Here is a 15,369-nt window from a genome sequence, read left to right on the forward strand (position 1 = left end):
AGCAGCATTGCTGTTTTTCACTTTCTTTTCCACAAATATGCTCAATAATAATAATAATAATAATAATGTTGGTATTTGTTAAGCACTTACTATGTGCAGAGCACTGTTCTAAGCACTGGGGTAGATACAGGGTAATCAGGTTGTCCCATGTGAGGCTCACAGTTAATCCCCATTTTATAGATGAGGTAACTGAGGCACAGAGAAGTTAAGTGACTTGCCCACAGTCACACTGCTGACAAGTGGCAGATCCGGGATTCAAACCCATGACCTCTGACTCCCAAGCCTGGGCTCTTTCCACTGAGCCACGTTGCATCTCTAGTCTGCTCGCTTGGAGTTTTACGAGAAAGTTTTCAGTAAGTAACCTTTTAACAGTGGCATTGCTGTTTTTCACTTTCTTTTCCACAGATGTGCTCATTAGAGATTCTTATACCACTGCATAGTTTCCCTTTACATATTTTTCATACATCTCAATTTGAACTTAGCACCTTTTCTTTTCCATTGAATTTCAACATAGTGCCTTTCAATGATCCCATAATAAACATGAATGACTTTATGATAGTCTATTAATTGCCATAAATCAAGCTTGCTAGCCAAATTAGAGTGACAGGTATGCAAGAGATTCTATAAAATAAAGTCACAATCTGCCATAATATTTCATAGTGCTCTGGCTCTTACATGTTGCACACTAATTACTATTTACCATGAAGTTCTAAGTATCACTTTCACATACCACATTGACTTTACAGTGTTTCCTATTATTTCAATGTATTTGGGGTGGGAATGCAATTACATATTTAGAAAGCCTCAGCATGATGGATGCTTTAATCTTTCATTCTCAAGAAATGTCAAGGCATAATGCAATGAGTTAAAGAGCTACGACCACAAGGCCTTGTGGAAAATTGAGATTCTTTTCACACCTAAAACAAAGATAATTTTTAATTCATATTTTATCATGAATGCTTTATGTGGAAGATAGTCTTTCTTTTGTCTAAAGGATGCATACTTGTGCTGTCAGTATTTACCCCTAGTGTTCTGTTTCTGATTTCACACACCAATTCAATACCAACAATTTTGAGATCTCAAATAGCAAAACATGATTTCGAGGGAAGACTAAGTTTTAAAATCAACTAAGCTCAATTTTTTCCTGATCTAAAGTTCAAGGAAAAACAAGTCACAGAGAGTGGAGATCAGAAAGCAACAACAGCAAGGAATTTTTGTGAGGAGGGGAGGGGAAGGAAGAGAAAGAAGAGGGTGAAGAGACAGAAAAGAAGAAAAAGAGGAAAGCTTATGAGGGAGGGAAGGAAGGGGAGGGTGATTCTGACCACCTTAGGGCTGGGCTCATCAGTGGGTAACCAACTACAGCTGGGAATGGTATGATTTGAAAGGGGGAAACACACACACACACACACACACGCGCTGCTATTTAAGAGCAGTGATGGACTATGTTGGCGACAAAAGGAATTAGGTTTGGGGGATGTAAATTGTTGATACTGAAGTAAGTCACTGAAACTAGGTTTATTGCTAATGCCCTTTATCTAGGCACACTTGAAGGCTAGCCAGATAATGGAAGTTTAAGCCTACTAACATGGTGGAGTTTATCCAGTGCAAAATGTAAGACCTACCTCTTGGGTAAGCTTTGTTTATGTTGGTGATGCAAGGGCCTTTGGATTCTGAGCGGGGTGGAATTATTATTATTGTTAATTATGGTATTTGTTAAGCACTTACTACATGCCAAGCACAGTTCTAGGTGCTGGGGTAGATACAAGGTAATCAGGTTGTCCCACAGGGGGCTCACAGTCTCAATCCCCATTTTACAAATGAGGTAACTGAGACACAAAGAAGTTAAGTGACTTGCCCAAGGCCACACACAAATACTGACAGCACAAGTATGCATCCTTTAGACAAAAGAAAGACTATCTTCCACATAAAGTGTTCATGATAAAATATGAATTAAAAATTATCTTTGTTTTAGGTGTGAAAAGAATCTCAATTTTCCACAAGGCCTTGTGGTAGTAGCTCTTTAACTCATTGTATTATGCCTTGACATTTCTTGAACACTAGAGCAATGGCTGAGTCGGGATTAGAATCCATGTCCTCTGACTCCCAAGCCTGGGCTCTTGCCACTAACCCATGCTGTTTCTCTTTGTTCTCTGTAGGCAAGTAGGGGCTCATCTGAAAGTGCTGCTTGCTTTCCCCTATAGAGCAGCCCTTGAGGGGCTGAGGAGAAAGAAAGTTCTAAGAGAAGGGATTGTCATATTGAAGAGGCAGGAAATGGGGCAGAATATTTTGTCACCCTCCAGATAATGTTAAGGTGCTCTGAGGAGTGGGTCCCACGTGAGAGTCAAAAGAAGAGTATTGTTGGAGTCTTCGGTGACTGGAACTAGGGGTGACTGAGTTTGTGATGTCTGGAAGGTTGGTGGTGTGTGGGTGTATGCACCAAGTTGGGGGAAGCTCATAACGCTCATGGATAGGCTGTTTACCAAGCTTGTGGGAGAAGCCAGTGGTCAGGGTTCAAATTGATCCCAATGGACTAGGGAAGGGAAGAAAGAAGATCCTAGAGGCCATTCATTCACTCATTCAATTGTATTTATTGAGCACTTACTGTGTGCAGAGCACTCTGCTAAACACTTGGAAAGTACAATTTAGCAATAGAGACAATCCCTGCCCACACTGCGCTTACAGTCTAGGAAGGGAGACAGACATCAAAACAAATAAACAGGCATCAATATAAATAAATAGAATTATAGATATATATAAGTGCTGTGGGGCAGGGAGAAGGGGGGAAGAACAAAGTGAGCGAGTCAAAGTGAAGCAGAAGGGAAGGGGAGCTGAGGAAAAGGGGGCTTAGTCTGGGAAGGCCTCTTGGAGGAGGTGTGCCTTCGGTAGGACTTTGAAGGGGGGAAGAGTGATTATTTGAGGAGGGAGGGCGATCAGGTTAGGATGTGGGCCAGGGGTCGGCGGCCAGAAGATTAATGAGACTTGTGAACTTCCCCCATATTTTTGGCATGCCCACCACCAGCCTTCCCTGATATCACAAACTCATTCACCCCTAGATCCAGGCATTAATGATTCTAACATCCCTCTTCTGTTTACTTTGTAGGACTCACTCCTCAAAACACCTTGGCATTACCTGGAGGGTGAAAAAAAATCAGCTCCATTTCCTGCCTCTTCAATGAAGACAGATAACATCCAAGTACTCCATGAGCAGTGAATGGGGCCAAGCCCCAGACTGATGGAGAGAGGGGAAGAGGGTCTAATGGGAATCACAGTAGGTTCTCAAAAAATATTGGTGATGATCTGTTGACCAGGATCTGTGAAGAAAATGGTGATCTTACACTACCGACCAAAGGGAACATCTGACATACTGTGGAAAACAGCGAAAATATGGAGTGATTAAGAGGAAAGAGGGGGGGACAAAGGTATCACTCTTCTGCCTACTGCTCTTCCTGATTCTTCTCTGCCTCTGCCCCCCCCCCCAAATGCTCTAGTTCAGGGTGGTACATAAACTCCTCAAGGGCAGGAGTTTTATCTGCCAATTCTATTGTACTCTCCCAAGTGTCTCATGACTTGCCCTGTATGCAGTAAGTAGTCAAATACTATTGATTGAGGTATTATATTATGCTGTGTCCTTCATGTAATGAATGAAAGTATAAGCTTTGAGGTAAGGGAATATGTCTACTGACTCGATCATATTATCCTCTTCCAATCAACGGTATTTATTGAGCACTTTCTATGTGCAGAGCAGTGTACTAAGCAATTGGGAGCATACACTACAACAGAATTTGCAGAGATCTTCCCTGTCTAAGCCCTTAGTACAGTGCTCTGCACATAGTCAGTGCTCAATAAACACCACTGATTTTGATTGATGTCATATGATTGATATTGGGTAGACAGCAGAGCTGTTGATGGTCACTCTATATGATAGAGAGATCAGTGTGAAAGGGTTGCTACATTAAAGCTCTCTAGGAAAGATATGGGTGGCTGCAGTAGTAATATTTGAGGGGGAAATACAATTACAGATATGTACGTAAGTAGTGTGGGGTTGCGAGGAGAGATGAATAAAAGAAGCAAATCAAGTTGACACAGAAAGGAATGGGAGAAGAAGAAAGGAGGGCTTACTCAGGGAAGGCCTCTTGGAGTTGTCCCTTCAGTAAGGCTTTGAAGGAGGGGAGCGTAATTGTCTGTCAGATATGAAGAGGGAGGGTGTTCCAGGCTAGAGGCAGGATGTGGGTGAGAGTTCGGCAGCAAGATAGACAAGATCAGGGCAGAGTGAGAAGGTTAGCATTAGAGGAGTGAAGTGTGTGTCCTGGGTTGTAGTAGGAGAGTAGCGAGGTGAAGTAGGAGGGGGCGAGGGGATTGAGTGTTTTAAAGCTGATGGTAAGGAACTTTCTTTTTGATGCAGTGGAGGTTTTTGAGGATCTCTATGTGGGGCAAATACACAGTAATTAGAGAGCCATGGAATACTTCCAAGCTTAAAACCTAACAATTGGTAGGATTGTTCTATTAACTGAGCAGGAGGAGTGAAGTATAGGGGATGGTAGAGGATATAAGGAACATTTCAATTATCTTCACACTGACTGAAAACATCAAAGGGATGAGATGTTGGGGGTAAGGTTTTGGGATAACGTTAATGACTTTTCTAGCACAGATATCCTAAATCCAACAAGTAGAGGAATATCCTGGGTTGTAGGCAGCTCTTGGTGTAGGAGGTTTATGTGTGAGCGAATTTATCACTCTGGGTTTGGAGGGAAGGGTGCACAAACATCAAGATATTTTTGACTTGCAGAAAAGGTAATTCTAAGAAGTTCCAGCTCTGTGGCTATGAAGTAACCAATGGTATTTACTGAGTGCTTACAGTGGGCAGAGCACTATACTAAGCACATTCATTCATTCAATAGTATTTATTGAGCGCTTACTATGTGCAGAGCATTGTACTAAGCACTTGGAATGTACAAGTCGGCAACAGATAGAGACGGTCCCTGCCCTTTGACGGGCTTACAGTCTAATCGGGGAGACAGGCAGACAAGAACAATGGCAAATAGAATCAGGGTAATGTACATCTCATTAAACAAAATAAACAAAATAAATAGGGTGATGAAGATATATACAGTTGAGCAGACGAGTACAGTGCTGAGGGGGTGGGATGGGAGAGGGGGAGGAGGAGAGGTAAACGGGGGAGAAGAGGGTTTAGCTGCGGAGAGGTGAAGGGGGGGTAGAGGGAGCAGAGGGAAAAAGGGGGGAGCTCAGTCTGGGGAGGCCTCTTGGAGGAGGTGAGCTTTAAGTAGGGAATTGAAGAGGGGAAGAGAATTAGATTGTCGGAGGTGAGGAGGGAGGGCATTCCAGGACCGCGGGAGGATGTGGCCCAGGGGTCGACAGCGGGATAGGTGAGACCGAGGGACAGTGAGGAGGTGGGTGGCAGAGGAGTGGAGCGTGCGGGGTGGGCGGTAGAAAGAGAGAAGGGAGGAGAGGTAGGAAGGGGCAAGGTGATGGAGAGCCTTGAAGCCTAGAGTGAGGAGTTTTTGTTTGGAGCGGAGGTCGATAGGCAACCACTGGAGTTGTTTAAGAAGGGGAGTGACATGCCCAGAACGTTTCTGCAGGAAGATGAGCTGGGCAGCGGAGTGAAGAATAGACTGAAGTGAGGCGAGAGAGGAGGAAGGGAGATCAGAAAGAAGGCTGACACAGTAGTCTAGCCGGGATATAACGAGAGCCTGTAGCAGTAAGATAGCCATTTGGGTGGAGAGGAAAGGGCGGATCTTGGTGATATTGTAAAGGTGAGACCAGCAGGTCTTGGTAACAGATCAGATGTGTGGGGTGAACGAGAGAGACGAGTCAAAGATGACACCGAGGTTGTGAGCCTGAGAGACGGGAAGGATGGTCATACCATCCGTGGTGATAGGGAAGTCTGGGACAGGACCGGGTTTGGGAGGGAAGATGAGGAGCTCAGTTTTGCTCATGAGAAGCACATGAGAAGCAGCGTGGTCTAGTGAATTGAGCATAGTCCTGGGAGTCAGAAGGACCTGGGTTCTATCCCTATGCTGCTATTTGACTGCTGTATGACCTTGGGCAAGTCACTTAAATTCTCTGTGCCTCAGTGACCTCATCTGTAAAATGGGGATGAAGACTGTGAGCCCCATGTGAGACAGGTTTTGAGTCCAAGCTGATTAGCTTGTATCTACCTCAGCGATTGGTACAGTGCTTGGCACATAGTAAGTGCTTAAAAAATCCTCTAGACTGTAAACTCATTGTGAACAGGGAATGTGACTGTCATATCGTTATATAGTACTCTCCCAAGTACTTATCACAGTGCTCTTTACACGGTAAGTGCTCAATAATTACGATTGACTAATACCAATTTTTAAATGAAAGCAGATGTTAAATCCACTGCAGATGATTATAACTGTCATTTGGGTACATATGTTCTTCAGTGCTTAAAACAGTGCTCAGTGCTTAGAACAGTGCTTGGCACGTAGTAAGTAATAATAATAATAATGGTGATATTTGTTAAGTGCTTTCTTTGTGCAAACCACTGTTCTAAGCGCTGGGCGATACAAGGTGATCAGGTTGTCCCAGGTGGGGCTCACAGTCTTAATGTCCATTTTACAGATGAGGTAACTGAGGCCCAGTGAAGTGACTTGCCCAAAGTCACCCAGCTAACAAGTGGTGGAGGCGGGATTCGAATCCACGACCTCTGACTCCCAAGCCCGTGCTCTTTCCACCGAGCCATGCTGCTTCCAGGGCAGTAAGTGCTTAACAAATACCATTATGATTATTATTATTACTATGTGTTAAGCACTGGGGTCAATATGATATGATCAGTTCAAGGACATTCCCTGTCAAATGCAAGTTCATAATCCAAGAGGTTTGGAGAGCAATTGTTACCCCATTTTACAGATGTGGAAAGTGGGTTCCAGAGGAGTTAAGTAACTTGTTCTAGGTCACATAGCAGGCCAGTGGCAGAGCGGGGACAAGAACTTGGGTCTCCTGATTCCCACTTCCCTATGGCCTCTAAATTAAGCTAGTTTTGGAAAAAAAAAACCAACCCTTTTATCATTCCACTTCAAAGACCATCACAGGTAGATATTAAACTTACTTTGCTAATACTCAAAGGAGGAAGATTACTTAGCATGATTTTATAGAAGTCATAGTCTATCTGGGAAGACAAACGTCTTACCTAAAGATACAATCATGGGCTGAACTAAAATTCATGCCTCCTTGTTCTTTACACACAAATCTTTCAAACAGTGACACTTCTCTACTGGTTCTGAGGTGGCTTCTAAATTTGGGTGGACAACTAGGAATTGCCAACTGTATTAGTACTGCTGTGTGATGTTCCCTTGGGGGAATTGTGTTAAATTGTGCTGTATTAAGAGACTGAAACAAGAAAGGAAAATAATAATAATAATAATAATGATGTTGGTATTTGTAAAGCGCTTACTATGTGCCGAACACTGTTCTAAGCGCTGGGGTAGACACAGGGGAATCAGGTTGTCCCACGTATGGCTCACAGTCTTAATCCCCATTTTACAGGTGAGGTAACTGAGGCACAGAGAAGTTAAGTGATCTGCCCAAAGTCACACAGCTGACAAGTGGCCGAGCCGGGATTCGAACCCATGAACTCTGACTCCAAAGCCCGTGCTCTTTCCACTGAGCCACGCTGCTTCTCTTGAAGAGATAAGAAGTAATCATATTCTTGCAGCCACTTCTGTAGTCTGGAGGAGAAGTTGAGGCTGGCAAGGGATTTAACATCTGCATTTTCTGTTGTTAAAAATTGGGACTAACTTCAGCTCCATTATTCATATTGATCCCTTGATGGCAGCTTTGATGCTCTGCTATTACCAGGGAAGTGGAAGGACTGGGATTGGGTGAATGTAAGAAAGGACAAAGTAATCTTCTTCTTACAAACTATGGACCCCTCTTGTTTTGCATTGAAAACACTGGCATAAACCATTTTAGAATCGAAATTCTTATAGAATCAATTCCAGTATCTCCCTCTTTGGAGAGATTAACTTTGTGATCCAAGATCCATTTCTACACCAGTTGAAGGGTTTTGGGGTATTCCAGACACTTTTTCTTTTCCTCTCAAAAGACTAATTGGAGTTTCCGAATTGAATCACACGGGCTCTAAATATCTGCCATTAATAGCCGAGTCACGCCAAAGCCTAGGCAAGCTTAGCAAAAAACGATTCCAGCTCACCAGATTTTATTTACGGAAGCGTTACCTACATATAGTAGCTCAGGATCACTTCTTGTGCATGGAGAGTAAGAAATCTCAAATAAGAGTCTTCCCCATTATTAAACTGTCCTTCAAGCCCAGTATCTTGGATGTCTGTGGTCAGTTCTTACTCCAACTCACGGGGATTTAAGAAGGAGGATGAGTGGGGAAACTGCCCTTCGAAATGCCCAGTGCATGTAAGGCTACTGTGATGTGCTGCCACTTTGTGGTGAAATTCATTACTGCAGAAATAGAACACAAGAGGTCCACGGCAGGGCAAGTACACAAACAAAGGGCAATAAGCCCCCAGTTTTTGTCTCGGCCTTGTCTATACTTCCAAGATAAGCTCATTTATTTATTTATTTCATTGAAGTTATCTGAAATCATGCCTCTTTGGAGAAGCACAGAGCAAAATTTTAGATTTGTCTCACCATTAAGAGTGCAAAAAGTGTTCAACAAATCTGCAAATGTATCAGCATTGCAACAACATACTCTAAGTGCAGACCTCAGCATGGAGAAGACTGGAGGACATAACTCTAGGAAAGCACCGGAAAGACTGTGGGATGTCCCACTGGCATTTCAAATTTAACATGTCCAAAACAGAACTCCTTATCGTCCCACCCAAACCCTGTCCTCCCGCTGATTATTCCCATCGTTGGAGACAGCAACACCATCCTTCCTGTCTCACAAGCATGTGAACCTGGTGTTATCCATGACTCATCTCGCTCACTCAACCCACATATTGAACCTATCACCAAATCCAATAGGTTCGACCTTCACAACATCGTGAAAATCCTCCCTTTCTTCTCCATTTAAACTGATACCACATTAACCCAAGCACTTATCCCATCCGCCTTGATTACTGTATCAATCTCATTCTGATCTCCCTGCCTCCCGTCTCCCATTCATTCAGAGTATTTATTGAGCGCTTACTATGTGCAGAGCACTGTACTAAGCACTTGGAATGTACAATTCGGCAACAGATAGAGACAATCCCTGCCCATTGATGGGTTTACAGTCTAATCCCCACTCCAGTCCATACTTCATTCTACTGCCTGGATTATTTTTCCAGAGAACCCTTCAGTTTATATCTCCCCACTCCTTAAGAACCTCCAGTGGTGACCCATCCCCCTCCGCATCAAACAGAAACTCCTTACCATCGGCGTTAAAGCATTCAATCACCTGCCCCCCCCCCCCCCCCCGCCAACGGCCCACTTCTTTCCCATTACAACCTAGCCCATATATGTTATCCTCTAATGCCAACCTATTCGGTGTACCTTGATCTCATCTAGCTCGTCACCGACCTCTCGCCCACCTCCTGACTCTGGCCTTAAACACCCTCCCTCTTCATATCTGGCAGACAGTTATTCTCCCCACCCTCCCAGCTTTATTGAAGGCATATCTCCTCCAAGAGGCTTTCCCTGATTAAGCCCTCATTTCCTATTTTCCCCCTCCCTTATGCAACGCCCCAATCTGTTCCCTTTTTTCACCCCTCCCTTAGCCTGGCTCTGCCACTTGTCTGCTGCATGACCTTGGACAAGTCACTTAACTTTTCTGGACCTCCGTTTCCTCACCTGTGAAATAGGAATTAAGACTGTGAGCCCTATGTGTCCAACCCAATTATCTTGTATCTACCCCAGTGCTTAGTACAGTGGCTGGCACATGGTAAGCACTTAACAAATACCACATTCATGATTATTATTATTATTAACCCCACAGCACTTATGCACATTTCCACAATTTATTTATATTAACATCTGCCTCCCCCCACGACTGTGAGCTCATTGTGGTCAGGGAATGTGTCTACTAACTCTGTTATATTGTACTTTCCCAACAGCTTAGTATAGGGCTCAGCACACAGTAAGTGCTCAATAAATACAATTGATTGATTGATTGATGGTTGTGGGAGTAAGAAGACCTGGGTCCTGATCCTATCTCTGCCATGTGTAACCTTGGGCATGTCACTTCCCTTGTGTGCCTCAGTTTCCTTATCTTTAATCAATGCCTGCTCATCCTACCCCTTTGACTATAAGCCCCAGGGATGGTTTGACTTGATTATTTACCCTTAGTGCTTAGTACAGTGCTTGGGATATAATATGCTTAAATGCTGTGATTATCCTTATTGCTAGCAGAGCAAATTCAACTGTTTTGGGTATCTCAATGAGACTCATTTTCAATTTGTCTCATATTTTGAAACTCATAAAAGGGTATTCCAAACTAGGGACTGGAGAGACACTTAAATTTCCTTGCAAATCTTTCCATGTGACAGATTCACTGAGAAAGAAGAGCTCCTCTCTCTTGTCTTGTCTGATGCTGTCGAGTCGTCTTCGACCCATAGAGATACCATGGAAACATCTCTGCCAGAATGCCCCACCTCCATCTGCCATCATGCTAGAAGTGAATCTATAGTTTTCTTGGTAAAAATACAGAAGTAGTTTACCATTGTCTTCTTCCGCAAAGTAGCCTTGAGTTCTCCACCCTCGACTCTCTCCCGTGCCGCCGCTGCCCAGCACGAGGGAGTTTTGACTTGTAGCAGATTGTCTTCCACTCACAAGCCACTGGCCAAGCTAGGAATGGAAAGTGTAGGCCTCCGCTTGACTCTCCCTCCAGTAGCTGAGACTGATAGAGGACTGGAAACTCACCAGGTGCCATCCTGAGAGGGGGTCCTCCCTCTAGCAGCTGAATAAGCATTCTCTTCTCTAGAAGAGGCAGCGTTGCCTAATTGACTGAATCTGGATGTCATGAGCTTAGAGAAGCAATGTGGCTTAGTGGAAAGAGCACGGGCTTGGGAGTCAGAGGTCATGGGTTCTAATTCTGATCCGCCGCTTGTCAACTGTGTGACCTTGGGCAAGTCACTTAACGTCTCTGTGCCTGTTACCTCATCTGTAAAATGGGGATGAAGATTGTGAGTCCTGTGTGGTACAACCTGATTACCTTGTATCTACCCCAGCGCTTAGAACAGTGCTTGGCACATAGTAATTGCTTAAATACCAGCATTATCATTATTATTAGTAGTAGTATTATGAGCTTGTTGTAAGTAGGGAATGTGTCTATTGTTGTATTGTACTCTCACAAGTGTTTAGTACAGTGCTCTGCACACAATAAGAGCTCAATAAATGTGATTGAATGACGTATGAATGAATGAATGAAGCCCAGGTTTTAAGTCCAGATCTGTGCTGAAGGGAGTCTTTGGTCAATACCATAATTATTATTAAGTCACTTAACCTCTCTGAGTCTGTTTCCTCATCTGTACAATAGGGATAAGAGCCCTGCTCTCTTTCCCTCTTAGACTACTGTGAAATAAGGACCCAAGAAACACCAGTACTTGATTGAACCATGGTTCATCCTGTCTTCAAGTGGCAACATGATGCTTGGAGAAATGTGAGAGCTACCCTCCTATACCCATGCTAATGTTTTAGAATATTCAATCCAACACTTCGATTTCTTCTGCCTACTTCCCTCACTTTCCTGTAACACCCCATTATGAAATGATTGTCCATGAATATGGCCAAGCTCCTCTTCGGAGTATCCACCCCAGCGCTTAGTATAGAGCCTGGAACATAGTAAGCTCTTAATAAATATCATAATTATCATTAGGAATGCCAATGTTTTCAGCTTGCACAACTTTTGGTGTTGACAATCTCCCTATATAGAAGCAACCATTTCCTTTGTCATGAAATTACTATTAATGGATTGTATTTGAGTGCTTACTGTGGGCAAAGCACAGGGCTAAGTGTTCAGAAGAGTACAATAGAGTTGGTAGATATGATCCCTGCCCTCAAAAAGCTCACAGTCTACTGGGGAGGCACTCAGGATTCAGTCAGCACATCCTCATCCTGGTTCAGGACTTGGTTCAACTTCAAACCTCCCTTGTTTATAGTCTTACCTACTGTTTGTTTCACACTTCCATATCTCCTAAACCCTTACCTATTCACAGTCTCAAGAAGTAGCATGGCCTAGTAGAAAAATCACGGTCCTGGGAGTTAGGGGACCTGGGTTCTAATTTTGGCTCTGTCAGTTGCTTGCTGTGTGAGTTTGGGCAAGTCACTTCCCTTCTTCTGTCCCCAGTTTCCTCAACTGTAAAATGGGGATTAAATCCTACTCCCTCCTACTTAGACTGTGAGCCCCACGTGGGACAGGATCTGTGTGTCCAACCTGATAAACCTGTAACTACCCCAGCACTTAGAACAGTACTTGATACATAGTAAGCACTTAACAAATACCATAAAACAAGTAAACAAATCTCCCATAGCACTTCTCTGCCTAAAGCACTAACCTGTATAATAGAAATAGTAATAATTGTGGAATTTGTTAAGGTCTATGTGCCTAGCACAGGGATAGGTATAATAATAAGTAAAATAATAATTATGATATTTGTTAAGTGCTTACTATGTACCAGGCACTATACCAAGGACTGGAGTGGATACAAGCAAATAGAGTTGGACACAGTCCCTGTCCCACGTGGGGCTCATCATCTCAATCCCCATTTTACAGATGAGGTAACTGAGGCCCAGAGAAGTGAAGTGACTTGCCCAAGATCACACAGCAGACAAGTGGCAGAGCCAGGAATAGAACCTATGACCTTCTGATTGCCAGGCCGGTTCTCTATCCACTACGCCATGCTTCTTCAGGTTAGACACATTCCTTGTCCCAAATGGGGCTCACAGCCACAGTAGGAGGAAGGACAGCTATTGGTCCCCCATTTTAACAGATGAGGTCACAAAGAAGACACGTGGCAGGGCCAGAATTAGAACCCAGGTCCTCTGGCCCAAGATCTTTCCACTAGGCCAGATTACTTTCCCTGCTCCTTCTTCTGTTACTTATTTTCATGTTGGAGAAAATATGCTTTCAGAGAAGCAGCATGGCTCAGTGGAAAGAGCACAGGCTGGGGAGTGAGAGATCATGGGTTCGAATTCTGACTCTGCCACTTGTCAGCTGTGTGACTATGGACAAGTCACCTAACTTCCCTGCGCCTCAGTTACCTCACCTGTAAAACTGGCATTAAGACTGTGAGCCCCACATGGGACAACTTGATCACCTTGTATCCTCCCCGGTGCTTAGAACAGTGCTTTTCACATAGTAAGCGCTTAACAAATGCCATCATTATTATTATTATTATATTAGTCTTCCCTGCTAGATTTTGAGATCACCGAATGAAGAGATCATTTCTAATAACTCTCCTGATTGCTTAGTCCAGTGCTCTGCTCAGAGTAAATGTTCAAATACTATTGAGTGATTTGCCTTCAAACTCCAGTAATCTCCCTTTTCAACTTGAGTTGTCCAGACTGATTTTGTGGGGCCAATATGCACCAACTGCCAAGATGTGAAGATGAAGTAATCAGACTCAGATCTTAATAGTAATGGAAGTTTTAAATGCTTACTTTGTGCCAAGTCCCAGGCTTGGCAAATAGATTTGTGAGCCCCGTGAGGGACAGGGACTATTCATTTCTGAGGGAGGGTGAACAGTTATTTTATCCCCATTCTAGAAATGAGGAAACTGAGACTTGTTAAATGACTTGTCCAAGGTCACACAGCAGTCAAGTGGTGGAATTGGGACTAGAACCCAGGTCTTCTGACTCCTCGGCCTGGGTTCTTATCATTAGACTACACCACCTCAGCCCAAATCTTCCCTGAGTTGATTTTTGGTTGAAGCCCTACAATTGTGCAGTGATTGTTTTTCCCTGTGAGCTTGTCCACCCATTTTTCTTCCCACTCAGCCTTGAGTTCTCCCTGTGGTTTATCTCCACCTGCACGATGTATCAGCCACTTAAAATCTTGGTCCCACTCACAAATGTGGAACTTTCACTCTATCCCCTCTCTTCCAGAACACTTACAAACAGTTTAAATAAAATGGCCCCTTGCAGAGACTCCTCTGCTAAAAAATGGCATTGTTTATCCCCTGTTTCCTTTTAACCCATTTTCTACCCATGGTAGAACATACCCTCCAATTTTGCGATGTTTTTTTATTTTTTTTTATTTTTATATTTTTGGGTGTGTAACCTTAGTCAAAAGACTTTTGGGAATGTCAATACACCATTCCCATGTGTGAACTGACCCAATCCCTGCCCTCAGGGAGCTTACAATCTAAAGGGAAAGATGAGCAGATAAAAATGTTTCATCACTAGTCCGGGCAAGGGGAAGAAACTGTTATCTTTTCTCCCAACATGCTTTCTTGAAGTGCTCACTGTCCTAAACATATTGACAGATTTTTTTCCAAAATGACCTCTAGTACCGTCTGGTTAAATGAGTTTCACTGGAGATCTGCTAGTGGCCAGAGGTGATACTGTCTTGCCCCAAATTCTACCACTTCCAAAGCAAGTCCCTTCATTCCATGTAGGGGAACTTTTACATCTAGTTTTACATCTAGTTTATTTGCTTAATATAAATAACTCCATTCTGATCCTGTTCCTTAACACAGTTAAACACTGTGTTATTAACACCTACAAATTGCTTAACAAATGCCATTATATTAGTGTTATGATTATTATCAACCAATGGTATGTATTGAGTACTTACTCTCTACAGAGCACTATACCAAGCACTTGGGAGACTGAAATACAACAGAGTTGGTAGATGCTTTTCCTGCCCACAACGAGCTTACAGTCTAGTGGGTACAGATCTCTGTATTGATTTGAACATACACTTATTTATTCAGTTATTTCATGTTGATGCATTCATACTACTTTTTAGTGCATCACTGTTTCCTCCTTCTTGCTCCTATCATTTGTAAAGATTTTTTTTTTCCTGGTCCTCCATTAGCCTGTGAGTTCCTTGAGGGCAGGGAACATGTATTTTGCTGTTGGACTAATCTCCCAAGGAGTTAGTAAAGTGCTCAGCATTCAGCAGGTGTTCAATAAATATCATTTGTATCTAGTTCCTTAGACATGGCCAATGCTATCCCCAGGAAGATAATAATAATAATAATGTTGGTATTTGTTAAGCACTTACTATGTGTAAAGCACTGTTCTAAGCGCTGGGGTAGATAGAGGGTAATCAGGTTGTCCCACGTGAGGCTCACACTTAATCCCCATTTTAATAATAATAATAATAATGTTGGTATCTGTTAAGCGCTTACTATGTGCCGAGCACTGTTCTAAGCGCTGGGGTAGATACAGGGTAATCAGGTTGTCCCACGCAAGGCTCACAGTTAATCCCCA

The 15,369-nt window shown here is 43.2% G+C and overlaps 1 non-coding gene across 1 annotated transcript; it reads right to left on the bottom strand.

Annotated features, from left to right (window-relative positions):
* Nucleotides 1–10,737: 10,737 nt before the first annotated feature.
* LOC114807238 lies at nt 10,738–10,875 on the bottom strand. The gene has a single exon (XR_003755290.1). It is a non-coding gene; the product is annotated as a small nucleolar RNA SNORA7 (small nucleolar RNA).
* Nucleotides 10,876–15,369: the final 4,494 nt, after the last annotated feature.

Source organism: Ornithorhynchus anatinus, chromosome X1, assembly GCF_004115215.2.
Source record: "Ornithorhynchus anatinus isolate Pmale09 chromosome X1, mOrnAna1.pri.v4, whole genome shotgun sequence".
In the NCBI taxonomy this organism is placed as follows: domain Eukaryota; kingdom Metazoa; phylum Chordata; class Mammalia; order Monotremata; family Ornithorhynchidae; genus Ornithorhynchus; species Ornithorhynchus anatinus.